Here is a 22,941-nt window from a genome sequence, read left to right on the forward strand (position 1 = left end):
ACAGTATCTGGAAACCAAATCAAACCCTTCTAACTCCATCTGTCATCAGTCTCTTTAGCAATCATAGTTGATAAGTGCCCTGTTGATCACCTTTTTGGAGAAGTTCTGAGAACCGTATATTTTTGCTTTTTGAGAAAATAGTTCAAACATCCTTCTGCTTATAGCTTAAAAATGGATTATAAAAGGTATATTAGCTTGTCAATTTCAACTAATACAAGAGATGGAGACAATTACTGTTACTTAAATCCAACTGGACACCTTATCAGTGACTATAAAATAGATGTATATTTGCCTACCATATTGAGAGAGCAGCAGCTGAAATGGCCTGGTAGGGTAGCTGGCCTCTACCTTGAATAATCATTGTTCTTCCCACCGTGTCCTAAAGCCAGTCAAGGAGGTATATTGCCAACTGCAAACTTGATTGTTACTTCTATATCTTAATAGAGAACATTACTCCTATCAAAGGTGCTTAAAGGAAAACTCTAGATTCTTGTTCCAAGCAAGCAAGGTTCTTACATGCAAAAACTTTGGAGACACAATGACTGAGGCTGTAATCCTATCTCAAAATTTGGGGCAATTGTAACCTCTCTAAATCTTAGTTCCTCATCCTAATGTGAAGCTAAACATAACTTGCAAATAAATAACTCATTATATAACTGATATCTTCTCCTCCATCCCTGCCTTGGTCAAGGATTGGCTCACTCAACACAGATTCTCAAATACTTTCTTTGCTTTTCTTTAACCTAGGGGATAGAGGATGAAGTACTCATTTTTCTCAGAAGCAGCCTAGCCAGCAGTGGTGATATGCCACAGCTCTGCCCAGTGATATATAAGCTTACTTCTGATGAGAAGAGTTTTCATTAAGTATAAGGGTTTGGACCCTCCTCCCTTCCTCTTGTTTGAAAAGCAAGTGTGATAATTAAAGGTGCAATAGATCTCCAGCCACCGTGAAGAAAAAGTCATGTGATAGGATGGTGGGGCAAGAAGATAGAAAGAGCCTGGCCCCTGACCACATCATTGAGTAGACATTCAAAGGTATTGGGCAGGAAAACAACAACAACAACAACTTTAATTCAGGAAAACTTTTCTCATCTTTCATGAGAAATTAGTTTTCTTCATATTAACATGACATTGAATTCATTTCTTATAAAATAATAATCTAGTTTTGCTATCCTACAAAAGAATGTGCTCTCTAATTGCCTTGAGTGATTATATTTCAGGATGATTTAGTGCTAGAAGTATCATGTGGTTCAACTTTAAGTATTTAACAGAGTCAATACTCAGACTCAAGCCTTTCTGATTCTGATGCCCCTGTCACTAATCACTGCACTCACATGGTGCCCCAATGCCAGCTACTCAGCAAAAGCTTAAAGAAAGTAAAAGTTGTTGATTGATGAATTAAATAGCCCCTCTCTACTTATACATTAAAACTCCTCTTTCAACACAATCTCATACTGACACTGAAATCAAAGGTTTCCATTAGCTGACTTTCCTCTCTATAGACATGAGAACTGACTGGAGAGATATCTGAAATAAATTTTGTGTGGCATTGGCCTTGAAGGGACTGATAAAGGGCGCATACTGAAGTTCTTTGGCTGGGCCCTGTGGGATGCACACTTGTGGCCTTGGAGGCATGGCACTGCAGAAGCACTTAGAGGAAACTGCCAAGTGCACGTGCAGCAGGAATGAGCCTGCGCCTCTGATCGTCACGCTTAGCTTCATGTTTGCAGTCCTTTTAGGGGGATGCTAGCAGAGACAGCAAATTCCATGTTAATCCACTTTTTAAGAACAGAAGAGATGTTGTTTGGCATTAGCCAATAAGATCTGGTGACTCATAAATGGGTCACAGACATTGCCTTTTGCCCAGGTTCATGGCCAAAAACATACTGGGCATTGTGTCCAAAATGTGATTAAACTAGTCCCAGCTCAGATAGCTTACAACCTAGATTAAATGGCTTAGTAAAACACTGTTCACTGGAAACAGAATCTAGGCTTCCCCCTGAAGTACTTGTTTCAGACATGGAATGTTTGGGACAGCTATTCATTTTCTGTTAAATGCTCTGTTGCCTATTTCCAATAACATAATGAAGAAAGCCCCAAGTAGGCATTACTGGTTGTAATTTGAAAATCAAGATAATATTATGTACTCATGGTTAAAATTTATAGAGTATCCAAAGATGAAAAGCCAAAAATAAAATTCCTCTGATCTCATAGTCTAACACCCTAGAAGGTATCACTGTTTATATTTTCTTGACTACTGTGCAGAAATCTTCTGTGAATGACAAACATATTGTATGGGTTGAATTGTGTCCCCACAAAAGATGTGTTGAAGCCCTAACCCCTAGTACCTTAGCATGTGACCTTATTTGGAAATAAGGTCTTTACAGAGATAATTTAAAATGAGCTCATTAGGGTGAATTCTAATCCACTATAATGAGTATTCTTATAAAAAGGGGCAATCTGAACACAGAGACAAACACACCCAGGGAGAACGCCATGTGAACATGAAGGCAGAGATTGCGATGATGCTCCTATAAGCCACGGAATGCCAAAGACTGCCAGCAAACTACCAGAAGCCAGGAGGGAGGCATGGAACAGTTTCTCCCTCACAGTCCTCAGAAGGAAACAACCCTGCCAATATCTTGATTTTGGATTTCTAGCCTCAGGAACTGTGAGACGATAGATTTCTGTTGCTTAAGTCACCCAGTTGATGATGTTGTTACAGAAGCCCTAACAAATGAGTGCACATATATTGATATTGATATACAGATCCAGGTATACACATAACATTGTCTTATTTTTCCATTTCATTTCTGTGTAGAATCACAACTCATTCTGGTCCTTCCTTGCGTCTGTCTGGTTTTAGTAGCACTGTGCTGGATTTTTTCCCAGTTTAATGACAGTTAAGATTTCAAAAGTGCTGCTATCCTCATAAATCTTTCACACTGATTAGCATACATATCTTTCGGTCTGAAATGTATGGTCACTATTTCATAGTTTTTCATAAAGTGCTAGATGGCCAGTAGGCACTAAGCATTGGGTGAGGTTTAGGAAGATGCAGAAATAAGGAGACAATGTGTTGGACCTCTGCTTGAAGGGAAAGAGATAGCAGCAAAAGAGCATACCCAGGATAAAATACCATATTTATGATCCAAGTGTCTGGTGCCAGCTCTTTTTAAGGTGACATACTAGATCAAGAAGGTAGAAAGATGTATATATCTACCCAGCAGATAATAAAATTATTTATTAAGATCATCAGGTTCTCTTTCCTCTGGTTTTATATGCAACATGCAAACTTTTTTATTTTTATCAAGTTCCCATAGAGACTTTTCCATTAAAGAGGCTTGCCTGATCATGATATGATAGATTTACTTGCCACTGTATCCCCCATGCTAAATTCAGTGCCTGGATCACAGCGTACGCTCATTAAATATTTGTTGAGTTGACTAAATATTACGCATAGTCAGCAAATATGGTTGCATGCCTACTGTGAGTCAGAAATTAGGCTAAGCATTTTTGAGTGCTAAAAGTTAAGTTTTCTCAATGTAAATTAGTAATTTGACACTGATTAATTAATCATTGATTAATTGATTAATCATTGATTTATGAGTCAGGTTAATATGGGTTTAGACCCTCACATCTCATCACTCCATGTAAAATGTAGTTCTTGAATATGTAAGCCCAAATTTGGACACTTCTGTAAGTCTTTAAGCACGTTGAAAAGCCCTATTGACTTGGCAAAGATTTCATGATGAAGATGCCAAAAGCAATTGTGACAAAAACAAAAATTAACAAATGGGACATAATTAAACTAAAGAGCTTCTGCATAGTAAAAGAAAGTATCAACAGAGTAAACAGTCTACAGATGGGAGGAAGAATCTGCAAACCTTGCATCTGACAAAGGTCTAATGATCAAAATCAACAAGGAATTTGAACAAATTAACAAGAAAAAACAAACAACTCCATTAAAAAGCGGGCAAAGAATATGAACATACCCCTTTCAAAAGAGGACATACATACAACCAACAAGCATATGAAAAAATGCTCAACCTCACTAATCATTAGAGAAATTCAAATCAAAACCACAATGAGATACCATCTCACACCAGTCAGAATGACTATTATTAAAAAGTCATCAAGTAGCAGATGCTGGTGAGCTTGCAAAGAAAAGGGAACACTTATACACTGCTGGTGGGAGTGTAAATTAGTTCAGCCATTGTGGAAAGCAGTTTGGCAATTTCTCAAAGGACTCAAAACAGAATTACAATTCAACTCACCAATCCCATGATTGAGTATACACCCGAAGAACTATAAATCATTCTATCATAAAGAACATGCATCTCATGTTCATCACAGCACTATTTACAATAACAAAGACATTGAATCAACCTAAATGCCTCTCAACGGTAGACTGGATAAAGCAAATATGGTATGTATACACTATGGAATATTATGCAGCCATAAAAAAGAATAAGATCATGTCCTTTGCAGCAACAGGGATGCAGCTGGAGACTATTATCCTAAGGAACAAGGATGCAGCTGGAGACTATTATCCTAAGGAACAGAAAATCAAATAGTTTATACTCTCATTTATAAGTGGGAGCTAAACATTGAGTACACATGGACACAAAGAAGAGAACAACAGACACCAAGATCTACTTGATGGTGGAAGGTGAGAGGGGGTGAAGATAGAAACACTACCTATCAGTTACTACGCTTATTACCTGTGTGATGAAATAATCTGTATCCTAAATCCCTGTGACACGCAATTTACCAATATAACAAACCTGCAGATGTACTCTTGAACATAAAAGTAAAATCATGAAAAGCCCTATTGAACTGTCCTTCAGACTCTTATTTATTCATCATTCAATTATTCTTTGGTTATTTTTTCAAATCTTCCCTTCATTTGATTTTTCTATTATTCTTTTGATTAATGATTATCAATACCTACAATGTGTCAGAAGTTATGCTTGGTATTGAGTGGAGATTTAAAAATATTAAGACAAGGCCGGGCATGGTGGCTCACACCTGTAATCCTAGCACTTTGGGAGGCCGAGGCGGGTGGATCACCTGAGATCAGGAGTTCAAGACCAGCCTGGCCAACATGGTAAAACCCCGTCTCTACTAAAAATACAAAAAAAATTAGCCAGGTCTGGTGGTGGGCACCTGTAATCCCAGCTACTTGGGAGGCTGAGGCAGGAGAATTGCTTGAACCTGGGAGGTGGAGGTTGTGGTGAGCCGAGATCATGCCACTGCACTCCAGCCTGGGTGACAGAGTAAAACTCCATCTCAAAAAAAAAAAAAAAAAAATATATATATATATATATATATATACACACACACATATATAAAATTCTTGTGCTGAAAGAACTAATACACCATATAATCTTTAAAAAAATTGCTGGGAGTTACACCCTCTGGCCATTTTGAAGGTAACATATAATACTGAGAGCCTCTTGCTTCCTACCAAGCCAGTTTTCAGGTTAAGGGAAATGAGTGCAGGCACCGGGATTCCCAATCCTGGTTGCAGCCTCTCTTCTCTCCACACCAAATTCCAGGCCTGTCACTGAAGACTTGCAGCTTGGGAGAAATTCTAAAACTCACTCAACTACAGAGAAGTTTAAGGAGGAATTCAGGACAGGAAGTTAAGTTTACTATTATGTTTTCAATCATGAAAGGGAACGGTTTGGATATCTATTTTGAGGCAAACACTATCATCTTCTGTTTTACAGTAGTGTTTTTTTAGAAGCTATTTAAGACTATATGACTCCTTTTATAATTATCAAGATTTCAGATAAGCACTGAGCTGCTCCACTACATAATTGTAGCAGTGAGTGTGGGTGCCCCACCCACTTGAAGATAGATTGGAGTCAGCCCACATTTATATATTTGATGTGGTTTTATAGGAAGAGCCCCAAGTGAAATTCTTCCATATGGTGGCTCTTTGGGACCTAATCCAGGTGTCTTACTCAAAATCAGGGTTTTCAAGTCTGAAGTGAAGTACAATGGAGTACTTTAAAGAATTCAGTAGTCGGCAGTACTTTGATGATTTAAAATGCATACCTTAATGTAACCAACATTTATTGAGTGTTTATTACATGTACTAGATATTTTCACAGACATTAACTTGGTTACTTCTCAAACTAATGTATTGAAATAAATATTTTTTTATAAATGAGAAAATGGAAGTTCAGAAAGTTTAATCAACTGCCCCCAATTCAGAAAGCTATTACACATTGGAAACATGTCTAGTAATAAATGTTTTCTCCCTTTCGTTACTAATGAAAGCAATGCTCCTCAGGTTTGCTTCCTTCTTCAGTCTCTCCTTCTTTTTTTTTTCTTCCTTCCCTTTCCTTCTCCCTTCTTTCTCTATTGTATCCCTTCTCTCAATTACCCTTCCTCCATCCTTTCTTTCTTGAGTGTCTGCTATGTGTCAGGCCCTGCCCTGGGACTTGGAGATTCAGATGCCATGATCTAGCCCTTTGTGAGAAACAGACGGGATGGTCACAGTGAGATATTTACTAAGAAATCAGTTATATAATCCTGGAGCTTGACTGAAAGAAAATTTGGGGCAAGAAATACTTTGTGAAATCACACATGCTTTTAAGACCACCTGAAAGTCTACTTAGAGTTACAGGAGGGTCAAAAACAGGGACCCAGGAAATACTGACCTTCATGAAGATTCATGGAAATCGAGGAGCCTCTGAGAGATTCCAAGGAGGAAATGGCCTCAGTGAAGAGAAGCAAATTGAAAGCTATTTTTGTCATTAAAAGTGTCACAAAATTCAGAAAAATTAACACGACTGAGCTTCCATGGTTGGAAAGTAGAAGGGTCATAGGTAAATATCATTATTAGGAGGAATATTATTCCGCATTCATATATTTCCATATAGAATTAGTGGCTCTATTTCTGTCCCTTAGACATGTCATCTTGGTGGAGAGAGGTGATATTCTATTGATGACTGTGGGGGAGAAACAGCCCTGCATAGCTCCCTTGTCTTTGGGATCTGCCTGGTTGAATAAAGCACAATTTTTTGTATCCCTTGGGTCGTAATATAACCTTATCAGCAAAAGCCCTACCTAAGGTAGATCAGAGCTGCCTGTGACTGGGAGTGTGCAATCCAGTATAGGTAAACCCAGTGTAGCGGCATACTTAAAAGCATTTCTGTATCAGCATTATCAGTATTACATCTGACTTCTTTTTTAAGAGACAGGGTCTTGCTGTGTTGCCCAGGCTGGCGTGTAATGATTATTCACAGGCGTGATCATAGTGCACTATGGCCTCGAACTCCTGGGTTCAAGCCTCCTGCTATAGCCTCCTGAGTAGCTGCGACTACAGGCATGCACCACTGTGCTAAGCTAAATCTGATATTTTTTCCTTCATTTACCAAACTCTTTCTCTTTCATTAGAGTCTCACCTTGGATAAGAAAGAAGGATGATACTATTTTGGGCCCCTTTAACTTTAACAACCATAAACAGTTCCCTTTATTAACAAGCAACAAAGAGCATATTCCAATAATATAGTTAGATGTAAAAATTGGCAACAACATATTAATATTTGAGGACTGCAAAATATAATTTGGGAAGCCATGTCTTCTCAGTTGTTGCCGGGTATGCAGTGTCCTCCTTCTGGCTTTCAAAAGTACCATGTTAGTCCTTCTCCATGGAAATTTCTACACTTATATGGGAGCAAGGGATTGGAGGAATGGAGTAGCGAGAGTTCCCCAAATGAGGGAAACAAACTGATATGGTTAGGCTTTGTGTTCCCACACAAATCTCACCTTGAATTGTAATCCCCATAATACCCATGTGTCAAGGGAGAGATCAGGTGAAGTTAATTGAATCATGGGGGTGGTTTCCCTTATGCTGTTCTCGTGATAGTGAGTGAGTTCTCACGAGATCTGATGGTTTTATAAGGGGCTCTTCCCTTTTTGCTCAGTACTTCTCTTTCCAGCTGCTCTGTGGGGAAGGTGTCTTGCTTCCCCTTCGCCTTTCACCATGAATATAAGTTTCCTGAGGATTCCCCAGCCGTGCTGAACTGTGAGTCAATTAAACCTGTTTCCTTTATAAATTACTCAGGCAGTTCTTTATAGCAGTCTGAAAATGGACTAATAGAGTAAACTGGTACCACAGAGAGTGGAGTGCTGCTATAAAAATACCCGAAAATGCGGAAGTGACTTTGGGACTGGGTAACAGGCAGAGGCTGGAACAGTTTGGAGGGCTCAGAAGAAGACAGGAAGATGTAGGAAAGTTTGGAACTTCCTAGAGAGTTGTTGAATAGCTTTAACCAAAATGCTGATAGTGATATGGACAATAAAGTCCAGACTCAAGTGGTCTCAGATGGAGATGAGGAGCTTGTTGGGAACTGGAATAAAGGTGACTCTTGCTATGGTTTTTTTTAATTTTTCTTTTTCTTTTTCTTTTTTTTTTTTTACATGTCAGAGACTGGTCTAAGAGCTTTACATGTATTAATTCCTATAATCTTTGTGATAGCCTCATTTGATAGAAGAAAAAACTGGGGCATAGGGAGGTTAAGTGACTTGTCAAGATCACATGGTCAAGGGAGTGGCACAACTGAGGTCTGATCTCAGGTGATCTGTCATCAGTTCCCATCCTCAGCTGCTACACTCTTTCTCCTCCTGTGCTCTACCCACTCCACCTGCTTCACCATCTTCCTTATGGCAGGACACCATAGCAACACCTGTGCTAAATAATTGCCGAGAAATGTAAACTCGGATGGTCAGATAGCTCCTATTTTAGCCTGTCTCTAAGTCATTAGGTGGTCTAAAACGTATGAGGCCCTAAAAGGGGTACAGGGGAGGCTTTAATCGCCAGGCAGGGTGAAGAAGAGCATCGGCAGGGACTTTTCATGTTTCCATGTTTTTCCAGGGAGGAAACAAGCTCCTCCAGTGGTGGGAGATGGAAGGAGTTGAGAAGGAGCGGAGGGGCATTCTCCACCTTTGGGGGCCTTGGCGTTTTGTCCCATGAGAATGGTTCTGCCACCGTGTGCTTTGAGTTGGGAAACATTTTTAAACTCGGCTTTGTTGGATTGGGTGTGTGATTTGTGAAAGTGGATGATTGTAAGTGTCTGTTAAAGGAGCTGGGTAGCTTGAAAATCTGTAAAATCAGAAGCTGAACCATGAGGTGGGGGCAGAGGATGATGCTTCCATAGTGGTATTTACCTCCTGGACCCACACGGCCTCTCCCTGCATTCATGATGTGTGTTTGCTGACCACAGCAGCTGCACTAAGCTGGGCACAGCCCGCAGGTTCCGGGGCCTCCTGGGTTTCATAGTTTAGGGGCATGTGGCAGCACGGTGGGATGCTTTGGTAATGAGTTCACCACTGAGGCCACGTGGCTTTCACCTTAAGACATTGACAGCTGCAGCAGGTTTGAAAAAGTGCAGCCACTGGTAGGACTGATCAGATCTTCTCTCCGGAAAACCAGGACAAAGCACTTGCATTAAAGAAGGCCTTCGGGGGAATGGGAGCCTGAATAAGGCAAGAAGAAGCTTCTCATGATGACAATATGAGGGCTGGGGTGAAAGAGGTTATTTTAATTTAAATATTAAAACAGCTGAGTTTGAGATTGTTTCATTCCCTAAAGGGGTGAAGAAGTAAGTGTACACCTTCATTGTGTTTCATCCTCAGGGTATCCACTGAAACACATATTATCAACATTTTGTGGATAAAGAAATTGAAGCAGGAACAGATTAAGTGACTTTCCCAGGGTCATATGGCTGGTAGATAGGTAGACACCAATTTGGCCTGTAAAACAATGATTTTTACCTTACATTGTGTGGCATCTCGTCTCAAGAGAGAAGCATGAACGTACTAGTACAACAAATGTGAGTGTCCAATTTTACCAGCATGAGGTGTATCTACCCCTCTGGGTCATCTGATAACCAGAAGCAGCATGCAGTTTGGCAAGGATATGCCATTATTACTGTGTTTTGTAATAGGCATTATTACAGCAGAGAAGAATGAACTCTAAGATGTGACATGGGATTGGGCCAATGTGCTAGAAGGCCTTCCTTCCTCTATCCTTGCCTCTTTTTTAAAATGCTTAGGTCACATCTGGGTTAAGCTATGAGGATGAGTAAAGGATCAATTGCTGATTAGGCAGCAGCTTGCAGGGACTCTAGCTAGCAGCATTGAGAGGCTGTCTCAAAGTTGCTCTAGGAGCTGCCAGCAGTGATGAAATCACACTGGCCATAGTTTCTCAATCTACAATTGGTGAAGTACTATAGGCGGTGACTCTTCAAGTGACTGCCTCCCCATAAACTCCCTTTTGATTAAAGTAACTGCACATCACTCCTTACCTTAGCGTTCTCCAACTCCAGTGCCCACAAGGGTCAGGTAAGTGAGTGAAACTCTTTGACAGGAGCCTGATGTAGGGACTCTGGTGAAGAGCTCAGGTGCTTTTTAATGGCTCATATAGTACTCAGTATCTATTGACTGTGGCTAGTGTTTCTTGGCTTTCTAATTTTTCAAGGAAAGCTGGAAATCTCAGTTTTTATGTGAAATTTCCCTATTCAGAAATCATTCATGCTTAAACATTAAACTTAAATAAGTACTGTGTGAGCCAATGTTGTGCAAGTCAAACTAAATATATTTGTGGCCAGTTCTAGACTCCTGTTGGCAATAGTCACCTTGCACAAAGCTTGAGTCCTTTATTCAAAGCGCCACTGTGTTGCCTTCAGCAGATTGGAGAAAAAATGGAACTGGAGCAATGGCAACCCTCTTTAGGTTATCCCCGGAGACCTTGAGAAGCATTCTCCTCAATAGGGAAGCCTAAAACCACAGGGCAACTGTTCCAACAAGTCCTTGCTCTTAGGGAACTAGAACAGAAGATACAGAGAGAGTTAAGTCATAGTAATAGAAGTAGAAGCAGAGCCATAGACTCACCAAGAAACATTTAATGGCAGAACATTCCAACTGGATAACTGTTGCCAGGTTAATCACAGGACCAAGTGGCCAGAACTTTTGCTGTGTGTAGTAGATGTTGGTGCTACTGCTGTTTTCTGAATAAACTTCTTTTTCTGTAAGACCTGGCTCCAAGACTATTAAGTCAGCTTCAGGGTTTTTTTTTTTGTCACGTTTTATCTTTACAATAAAACTCAGTGACCCAGGTAAATCTGAGTATGTCTGGGAATCTTGTAATTTCAAAGATGCTGGTGAATGCAGGAATCTGTGGTCTAATACATATATTTGCAGTAAACCCCTTTTTCTTCACTGATGGGCTCCGGTGAACACGTGACCCTGCCCCCTCCTGCTGATTGGATAAGCAGGAGATACCTCAGCCAAGTTGAACAAATCAGACTCTGTACCTTGTGAGTTTGCAATCCTGTTTGTTCATCCATGATAACTGCTTGAGGTAAGAGGTGATGGAAACTCAGGACTTGAACTGCTTCTTGCGGGATGGCTATTCCCAGTAAAATTTATTAACATCCTTTACAAGGCCTAGCATGATGTGGCTTCTACTTTCTTTTCTAGTGTCATTGCTCACCAGTCTCCCTGACACTCTCCGCTCCAGCTATTCTGGGCTTCCTTCAAGCCCACGTGGGGCTGTGCAGGTGCTATTCTCACTTTCTGGTGACTAGCTAGCTCCGATATGACCTTTTGATCTCAGCCCAAATGTCACTTCAGAATGATCTAGTTATGCTTCTGATTAGATTAGATCTTCCTCCCATTCCCCACATCACTGCACAAGCTTGTGGCACTACACATTTTCTGTTTCTTCATAATGTTAGTTTACTATGACCCTAACACTGTATATGGCTTTTCTTCCTGCAACTGTTTCTTGTCACACGGGTGGCTAAGAGCCTAGACTCAGGAGTCAGAATCATTGGGTTCCAATCCTGGCTTTAGATACATGACTTTCAGCATGTTACTTGATTTCTCTGTCTTAATTTGGTCACCTATGAGGTAAAGACAGTAATGATACCTACTTTAAATGATTGGTGTGAGGTTTAAATGAAATATGCATATAAATCAATTAGCACAATGCTTCCCACACAGTATCTGCTCAATACATGTTTTCTGGTATGATTATTATCTGATTTTGTTGATTGTTCCTCAGTTTAAACTTTTGAAAGCAGGAATCTGATTGGTTCAGTTCATCTTTTCACAGTGGGTCTTATTGCAGATATCTAGTTACCAACCAGTGTTGCGGCAGAAAGGTGTGTGTATGTATGTGTGTTTGTGTGTATGTATGTGTGTGGATATGCGGAGGTGTTATGGAGTCTATAATGTTGTTTACTAATTCTGCCAGTCAGTTTTTTTCTGGGCCACAAGGAAGTGACATGCACAGATTGTTAACAAAGATAGGAGTTTATTGCAAGAACATAGATGGTGAGATAGAGGAAGAAAATGTCACATTAGCAGTCAAGTCACTTAGGAGAGCCTAAGATGGTATGTGAGGCACATTTGTTACGAAACTAGACGACTCCCTCCATTGTCATTTGGTGAAGCCATTGGACTTGAGTGAATCTTCCTATCTTTGTGTGTGCCCTGAATTTATGCTTCCAGAAGACTAATGTTTTTTGGATAGCAACTTAAATGATTTTTTATTCTTACAATCTCTTTTTGCCATTTAGGTAATAGAAAGGAGGTTCTAAGCTCATCGCAAGAAAATAATGGCACATTGAAAGGAGAAACAAAGGGTCTTTCCGTGATTTTTGTATTTCAAAAGTTTGGGACTTCAGAGGGTGTGTGTGCCAGAGATTTGGGAGAATGCAAATTAAGAAAGAGATAGAAACAGACTTACTGAATTTTTGTGGCTCTGTGTGGCAAGGTGCAAAAAATATCATCCCAAGTGCATAGGAAGAATAATCCCAAGTGTCAAGAGAAGGCCTGTGTTCAACAATTGAGATGACATATCCCAAACCCAAGTGCAGCAATGACTGAAAACCAGGAGGGGACCCAAGGAGGAAGACAACTTGATGGATGCTGGTGAGGATAAAAGGCAACCCAAATCAGATGCCCTCTCCCCAGCAAAGCACTGGCACTCCATAAACTCCCCCAAACTAAAGGTAACTTCTCCCAAAGAAGGGAGACCTTTAATTGCCTGAGATTAATCCCCAGTCAAATGGAGACTTGCACTAAAAATAAAGTTCAGAAGTTAAAACAAATACAATTCTCTCACACAATGGAGCTTGAAGACTAACATTCTTGCATCTAAAAAGAATATACGATGAGGTTGTTTTGGCCCCATTTGATAAGAAGCGTATATATATATATACATATATATACACATATATATATATACATATATATACATATATATATACATATATATATACATATATATATACACACATATATATATACATATATATACACACATATATATATACATATATATATACATATATATACATATATATACATATATATGCATATATATATACATATATATATGCATATATATATATACATATATATGCATATATATACATATATATATATACATATATATATATATTTTTTTTCCCTGTAGTTAATAATAGCCACTCCAGAGATGATCAGTTCATGTGCAGTTACTTGAGTCATGCACCTGTTCCTGGTTGGCCTCATCAGCAATGGCAAGGGTAATGAGTGACTGTACCTTTTTAACAGTAATGACAAATTAAGCAAGAAAAGACTTGGAGTACGAGCATATCTCAGAGATATCGTGGGCTTGGTTACAAATTACCACAATAAAGTTAATATCATGATAAAGCAAGTCAGACAAATTTTTTGCTTTCCCAGTTCATGTAAAAGTTATGTTGATAAGATACTGTAGTCTATTAAGTGCAACAGCATTATGCCTAAAACATGTACATAATTAATTTAAAAATACTTTGCTGCTAAAAACTGCTAACAATCATCTGAGTCTTAATCGTTTTGCTAGTGTAATCTTAATGTTTTTGCTAGTGTAATCTTAATCTTTTTGCTGGTGTAATCTTTTTGGTGGTGTAATCTTTTTGCTGGTAGACGGTCTTGCCTCATTGATGGGTGTTGGTCACTGATCAGGGTGGTGCTCACTTAAGGTTGCGGTGGCTGTGGCAATATGTATATATATATATAAAACATATATTTTTTCTATATAAAAATATATAAAACTACATATAGTTACATTTATATAAATATATATAAATATATAGTTATATATATAAATATATAGATATAGTTATATAACTATATATAAATATATAGATATAGCTATATAACTATATATAAATATATAGATATAGTTATATAACTATATATAAATATATAGATATATTTATATAACTATATATAACTATATAGATATATTTATATAACTATATAGTTATATTTATATAACTATATATAAATATATAGTTATATTTATATAACTGTATATAAATATATACGGTTACATTTATATAACTGTATATAAATATATACGGTTACATTTATATAACTGTATAGAAATATATACGGTTACATTTATATAAATGTATAGAAATATCTACGGTTACATTTATATAAATGTATAGAAATATCTACGGTTACATTTATATAAATGTATAGAAATATCTACGGTTACATTTATATAAATGTATAGAAATATCTACGGTTACATTTATATAAATGTATAGAAATATCTACGGTTACATTTATATAAATGTATAGAAATATCTACGGTTACATTTATATAAATGTATAGAAATATCTACGGTTACATTTATATAAATGTATAGAAATATCTACGGTTACATTTATATAAATGTATAGAAATATCTACGGTTACATTTATATAAATGTATAGAAATATCTACGGTTACATTTATATAAATGTATAGAAATATCTACGGTTACATTTATATAAATGTATAGAAATATCTACGGTTACATTTATATAAATGTATAGAAATATCTACGGTTACATTTATATAAATGTATAGAAATATCTACGGTTACATTTATATAAATGTATAGAAATATATCCGGTTACATTTATATAAATGTATAGAAATATCTACGGTTACATTTATATAAATGTATAGAAATATCTACGGTTACATTTATATAAATGTATAGAAATATATCCGGTTACATTTATATAAATGTATAGAAATATATCCGGTTACATTTATATGAATGTATAGAAATATATCCGGTTACATTTACATGAATGTATAGAAATATATCCGGTTACATTTACATGAATGTATAGAAATATATACGGTTACATTTACATAAATGTATAGAAATATATACGGTTACATTTACATAAATGTATAGAAATATATACGGTTACATTTACATAAATGTATAGAAATATATACGGTTACATTTACATAAATGTATAGAAATATATATGGTTACATTTACATAAATGTATAGAAATATATATGGTTACATTTACATAAATGTATAGAAATATATACGGTTACATTTACATAAATGTATAGAAATATATATGGTTACATTTACATAAATGTATAGAAATATATCCGGTTACATTTATATAAATGTATAGAAATATCTACGGTTACATTTATATAAATGTATAGAAATATCTACGGTTACATTTATATAAATGTATAGAAATATCTACGGTTATATTTATACAAATGTATAGAAATATATAGTTACATTTATACAAATGTATAGAAATATATAGTTACATTTATACAAATGTATAGAAATATATAGCTACATTTATACAAATGTATAGAAATATATATAGTTACATTTATACAAATGTATAGAAATATATATAGTTACATTTATACAAATGTATAGTTAGATTTATACAAATGTATAGAAATATATAGTTAGATTTATACAAATGTATAGAAATATATAGTTATCTTTATATAACTATATATAAATATAGTTATCTTTATATAACTATATATAAATATAGTTATCTTTATATAACTGTATCTAAATATATAGTTATCTTTCTATAACTGTATCTAAATATATAGTTATCTTTCTATAACTGTATCTCAATATATAGTTATCTTTATATAACTGTATCTCAATATATAGTTATCTTTATATAACTGTATCTAAATATATAGTTATCTTTATATAACTGTATCTAAATATATAGTTATCTTTATATAAATGTATCTTAATATATAGTTATCTTTATATAAATATATCTAAATATATAGTTATCTTTATATAAATGTATCTTAATATATAGTTATCTTTATATAAATATATCTAAATATATAGTTATCTTTATATAAATATATCTAAATGTATAGTTATCTTTATATAAATATATCTAAATGTATAGTTATCTTTATATAAATATATCTAAATATATAGTTATCTTTATATAAATATATATCTAAATATATAGTTATCTTTATATAAATGTATATCTAAATATATAGTTATCTTTATATAAATATATATATAAATGCATAGTTATATTTATATAAATATATAGTTATATTTATATAAGTATATATAGATATATATAGTTATATTTATATAAATATATATAGATACATATAGTTATATTTATATAAATATATATAGATATATAGTTATATTTATATAAATATATAGATATATATAGTTATATTTAGATAAATATATATAGATATATATAGTTATATTTAGATAAATATATATAGATATATAGTTATATTTAGATAAATATATAGATATATATAGTTATATTTAGATATATATAGATATATAGTTATATTTAGATAATTATATATAGATATAGTTATATTTAGATAAATATATAGATATATAGTTATATTTAGATGAATATATATAGATATAGTTATATTTAGATAAATATATATAGATATATATAGTTATATTTAGATAAATATATAGATATATAGTTATATTTGGATAAATATATAGATATATAGTTATATTTAGATAAATATATATAGATATGTATAGTTATATTTATATAAATATATATAGTTATATTTATATAAATATATAAAAATATAGAGTTATATTTATATAAATATATAAAAATATATATAGTTATATTTATATAAATATAAATATGTAGTTATATTTATATAAATATGAATATATAGTTATATTTATATAAATACACATAAATATATATAAATATGTAGTTATATTTATATAAATACATATAAATATAGTTATATTTATATAAATACATATAAATATATGTAGTTATATTTGTATATATAAATATATGTAGTTATATTTATATATAAATATATGTAGTTATAGTTATATTTATATACGTAAATATATAGTTATATTTATACACGTAAATATATAGTTATATTCATACACGTAAATATATAGTTATATTCATACACGTAAATATATAGTTATATTCATACACGTAAATATATAGTTATATTCATACACGTAAATATATAGTTATATTCATACACGTAAATATATAGTTATATTCATACACGTAAATATATAGTTATATTCATACACGTAAATATATAGTTATATTCATATACGTAAATATATAGTTATATTCATATACGTAAATATATAGTTATATTCATATACGTAAATATATAGTTATATTCATATACGTAAATATATAGTTATATTCATATACGTCAATATATAGTTATATTTTTATATATAAATATATAGTTATATTTATCTATATGAATATATGGTTATATATAAATATATAGTTATATTTATATATATAAATATGTAGTTATATTTATATATATAAATATATAGTTATATTTATATATAAATATATAGTTATATTTATATATAAATATGTAGTTATATTTATATATATAAACATATAGTTATATTTATATATATAAACATATAGTTATATCTCTATAACTATATAAATATATAGTTATATCTATATATGAATATATAGTTATATCTATATATGAATATATATTTATATCTATATATGAATATATAGTTATATCTATATATGAATATATAGTTATATCGATATAACTATATATGAATATAGTTATATCGATATAACTATATATGAATATATAGTTACATTTCATATAACTATATATAACTGTATATATTCATATTTATATATATTTATATTTATATATCAATATATTTATATATAACAATAACTATATATAGTTATATTTATCTAATTATATATAGTTATATTTATCTAACTATATATAGTTATATATAGTTATATCTTTAAATGTATATCAATATAACTATATATAGTTATATTTATATAACTATAGTTATATATAAATATATATAAATATAACTATCTATAGTTATATTTATATAACTATATGTACAGTTATATTTGTATAACTATATATAGTTATATTTATATAACTATATGTACAGTTATATTTATATAACTATATATAGTTATATTTATATAACTATATATAAAGTTATATTTATATAACTATAAAGTTATATTTATATAATTGTATATAAATATATAAAGTTATATTTATATAAATGTATATAAATATATATAAATATATAAATATATAAAGTTATATTTATATAAATATATAAATATATAAAGTTATATTTATATAAATGTATATAAATACATATAGTTATCTTTATATAAATATATAGAAATATATAGAAATATGTATAGTTATATTTATATAAATATATAGAAATATATAGTTATATTTATATAAACATATAGAAATATAGTTGTATTTATATAAATATATATAACTATATATAAATACATAGAAATATACATAGTTATATTTATATAAATATATAGAAATATATATAAATGTATGGTTATATTTATATAAATATGTAAATATATAGAAATATATAGAAATATGTATAGTTATATTTATATATAAATATATAGAAATATATATAGTTATATTTCTATATATAAATATATAGAAATATATATAGTTATATAAATATATAGAAATATATAGAAATATATATAGTTATACTTATATAAATATATGTAATATATATAAATATATAGAAATATATAGTTATAGTTATATAAATATATAGAAATATATAGGTATATTTTTATAAATATATATGTATCTATATTTATATACATATATATTTATAAATATATAAATACATATGTATATAAATATAGATACATATATATTTATATTTACATAAATATATAGTTATATTTATATAAATTTATATGAGTATATATAAATATATAGTTATATTTATATATGTTTATATAAATATATAGTTATATTTATATAAATATATATAAATATATAAATATATATAAATATATATAGTTATATTTATATAAATATATATAAATATATATAGTTGTATTTATATAAATATATATAAATATATATAGTTGTATTTATATAAATATATATAAATATATATAGTTGTATTTATATAAATATATATAAATATATATAGTTGTATTTATATAAATATATATAAATATATATAGTTGTATTTATATAAATATATATAAATATATATAGTTGTATTTATATAAATATATATAAATATATATAGTTATATTTATATAAATATATATAAATATATATAGTTATATTTATATAAATATATATAAATATATATAGTTATATTTATATAAATATATATAAATATATATAGTTATATTTATATAAATATATATAAATATATATAGTTATATTTATATAAATATATATAAATATATATAGTTATATTTATAGAAATATATATAAATATATATAGTTATATTTATAGAAATATATATAAATATATATAGTTATATTTATAGAAATATATATAAATATATATAGTTATATTTATAGAAATATATATAAATATATATAGTTATATTTATAGAAATATATATAAATATATATAGTTATATTTATAGAAATATATATAAATATATATAGTTATATTTATAGAAATATATATAAATATATATAGTTATATTTATAGAAATATATATAAATATATATAGTTATATTTATAGAAATATATATAAATATATATATTTATATTTATAGAAATATATATAAATATATATAGTTATATTTATAGAAATATATATAAATATATATAGTTATATTTATAGAAATATATATAAATATATATAGTTATATTTATAGAAATATATATAAATATATATAAATATATATAGTTATATTTATAGAAATATATAGAAATATATAAATATATATAGTTATATTTGTATAAATATATATAAATATATATAGTTATATTTGTATAAATATATATAAATATATATAGTTATATTTGTATAAATATATATAAATATATATAGTTATATTTGTATAAATATATATAAATATATATAGTTATATTTGTATAAATATATATAAATATATATAGTTATATTTGTATAAATATATATAAATATATATAGTTATATTTGTATAAATATATATAAATATATATAGTTATATTTGTATAAATATATATAAATATATATAGTTATATTTGTATAAATATATATAAATATATATAGTTATATTTGTATAAATATATATAAATATATATAGTTATATTTGTATAAATATATATAAATATATATAGTTATATTTGTATAAATATATATAAATATATATATATATAGTGGCTTTTTTTGTTTGTTTGTTTTTGAGATGGAGTCTCACTCTGTCACCCAGGCTGGAGTGCAGTGGCATGATTTCAGCTCACCGCAAGCTCCACCTCCTGGGTTCACAGCATTCTCCTGCCTTAGCCTCCCAAGTAGCTGGGACTACAGGTGCCTACCACCACGCCCAGCTAATTGTGTTTTTGTATTTTTAGTAGAGATTGGGTTTCACCGTGTTAGCCAGGTTGGTCTCGATCTCCTGACCTCGTGATCCGCCCGCCTTGGCTTCCCACAGTGCTGAGATTACAGGTGTGAGCCATCGCGCCTGGCCAGCAATTTCTTATAATAAGAGAACAATGAAATTTGCCACATTTCAAGAAAGAATTCTCTGTGACATATGAATTTTTTATAGCATTTTACCCCCAGTAGTACTTCTTTCAAAGTTGGAGCCAATCCTCGTAAACTCTGCCATTCTTTATCAACTAAGTTGACGTAATACGCTAAATCTTGTCTTGTCATTTCAGCAGTGTTTGTATCATCTTTACCAGGAGTAGATTGCATCCCAAGAAACCAACTTTCTTTGCTCATCCATAAAAAGTAACTTCTCATCCATTCATGTTTTCTCATGAGACTGTAGCAATTTGGTCACACCTTCAGGCTTCACTTCTAGTTCTCTTGTTATTTCCATCCCATCTGCAGTTATTCCCTTCAATTAAGTCTCAAGCTCTTCAAAGTCATCCATGAGGTTTGGAATCAGCTTTCTTAAAACTCTGGTTTATGTTGATATTTTGACCTCCTTCCATGAATCACCAATGTTCTTAATGGCATCTAAAATGGTGAATCCTTTCCAAAAGTTTTTCAATTTACTTATCCCAGACCGATCAGAGAAATTACTATCTATGGCAGCTATTGCCTTACAAAATGTATTTCTTAAATAATAAAACTTGAAAGTTGAAATTAACCCCTTGATTCATAGGCCGCAGAATGGACGTTGTGTTAGCAGGCATGATAACAACATTTATCCAGTTATACATCTCTATCAGAGCTGTTGGTTGACCAGGTGCATTGTCAATGAGCAGCCATATTTTTAAAAGAATCTTTTTTCAAAGAAGTAAGTCTTGACAGTGGACTTAAAATATTCAGTAAATCATGCTGTAAATAGATGTGAGGTCATCCATTGTGTTTAAATAAAATTTAAAACAATAAAATCTCATTGAGCACAGGCAGAGCAGATTTCTTAAGGCCCTTAGGATTTTCAGAATGGTAAATGAACACTTCAGTTTAAAAATCACCAGTTGCCTTAGCTCCTAATCAGAGAGTCAGCCTGTGCTTTGAAGCTTCAAAGCCAGGCACTGACTTCTCTCTAGCTATGATAGTCCTTGATGGCATCTTCTTCCAAATTAAGACTGTTTTGTCTACACTGAAAATTTGTTTAGAGTAGTTACCTTTATCAATGATCTTAACTAGACCTTCTGTATAACTTGCTGAGTCTTCTGCATCAGATTTTGCTGCTTCACCTTGTACTTTTATGTTATAGAGAAAGTTTCTTTCCTTAAACCTCATGAATCAACCTCTGGTAGCTTCCAAATTTTCTTCTGCAGCTTCTTCACCTCTTTCAGCCTTCACAGAATTGAAGATTAGGGCCTTTGTCTGGCTTAAGCTTTGGCTTAAGGGAATGTTGTGTCTAGTTTGATCTATCTAGATCTCTAAAGCTTTCTGCATATGCTGTTTCTTATCATTATTCATATCACTTTCTTATCATTAATGTGTTCAATGGAATAACATTTTTAATCTCCTTTGCATTAACAATGTTAATTTTCTTTGCATTAACAATGTTGCTAACTGATGCAAGAGAATGAGCTTTTGGCCTGTTTTTGGCATAACTTCCTCACTAAAAATCATTTGTAACTTTTGATTTAAAGTGGGAGATGTACGACTCTTCCCTTCACTTAGACACTTAGCCATTGTAGGGTTATTAATTGGCTTAATTTTAATATCATTTTATCTCAGACAATAAAGAAGCCCAAGGAGACAGGGAGAGATGGGAGAACGGTCAGTCAGTGGAGCAGTCACAATATACATAACGTTTATCAATTAAGTTCACAGTTTTATATGGGAGTGGTTCATGGCACCCCCAAACAGTTATAGTAACATCAAAGATCACTGATCACAGGTCACCATAACAGATATAATAATAATGAAAACACCTGAAATATTGCAAGAATTACCCAAATGTGACACAGAAACATGAAGTGACCACATGCTGTTGGAGAAATGGTGCTGATAGACTTGCTTGAAGCAGAGCTGCCACAAATCTCCCGTTTGTAAAAAAAAAAATGCAGTACATGATCAAGTGAATCACAATAAAATGAGATATGCGTGTACTTTCCTGGGAGAGTAACTGGGTTTGTGGC

Source organism: Pan paniscus, chromosome 7 (genome assembly GCF_029289425.2).
Source record: "Pan paniscus chromosome 7, NHGRI_mPanPan1-v2.0_pri, whole genome shotgun sequence".
Taxonomy (NCBI): domain Eukaryota; kingdom Metazoa; phylum Chordata; class Mammalia; order Primates; family Hominidae; genus Pan; species Pan paniscus.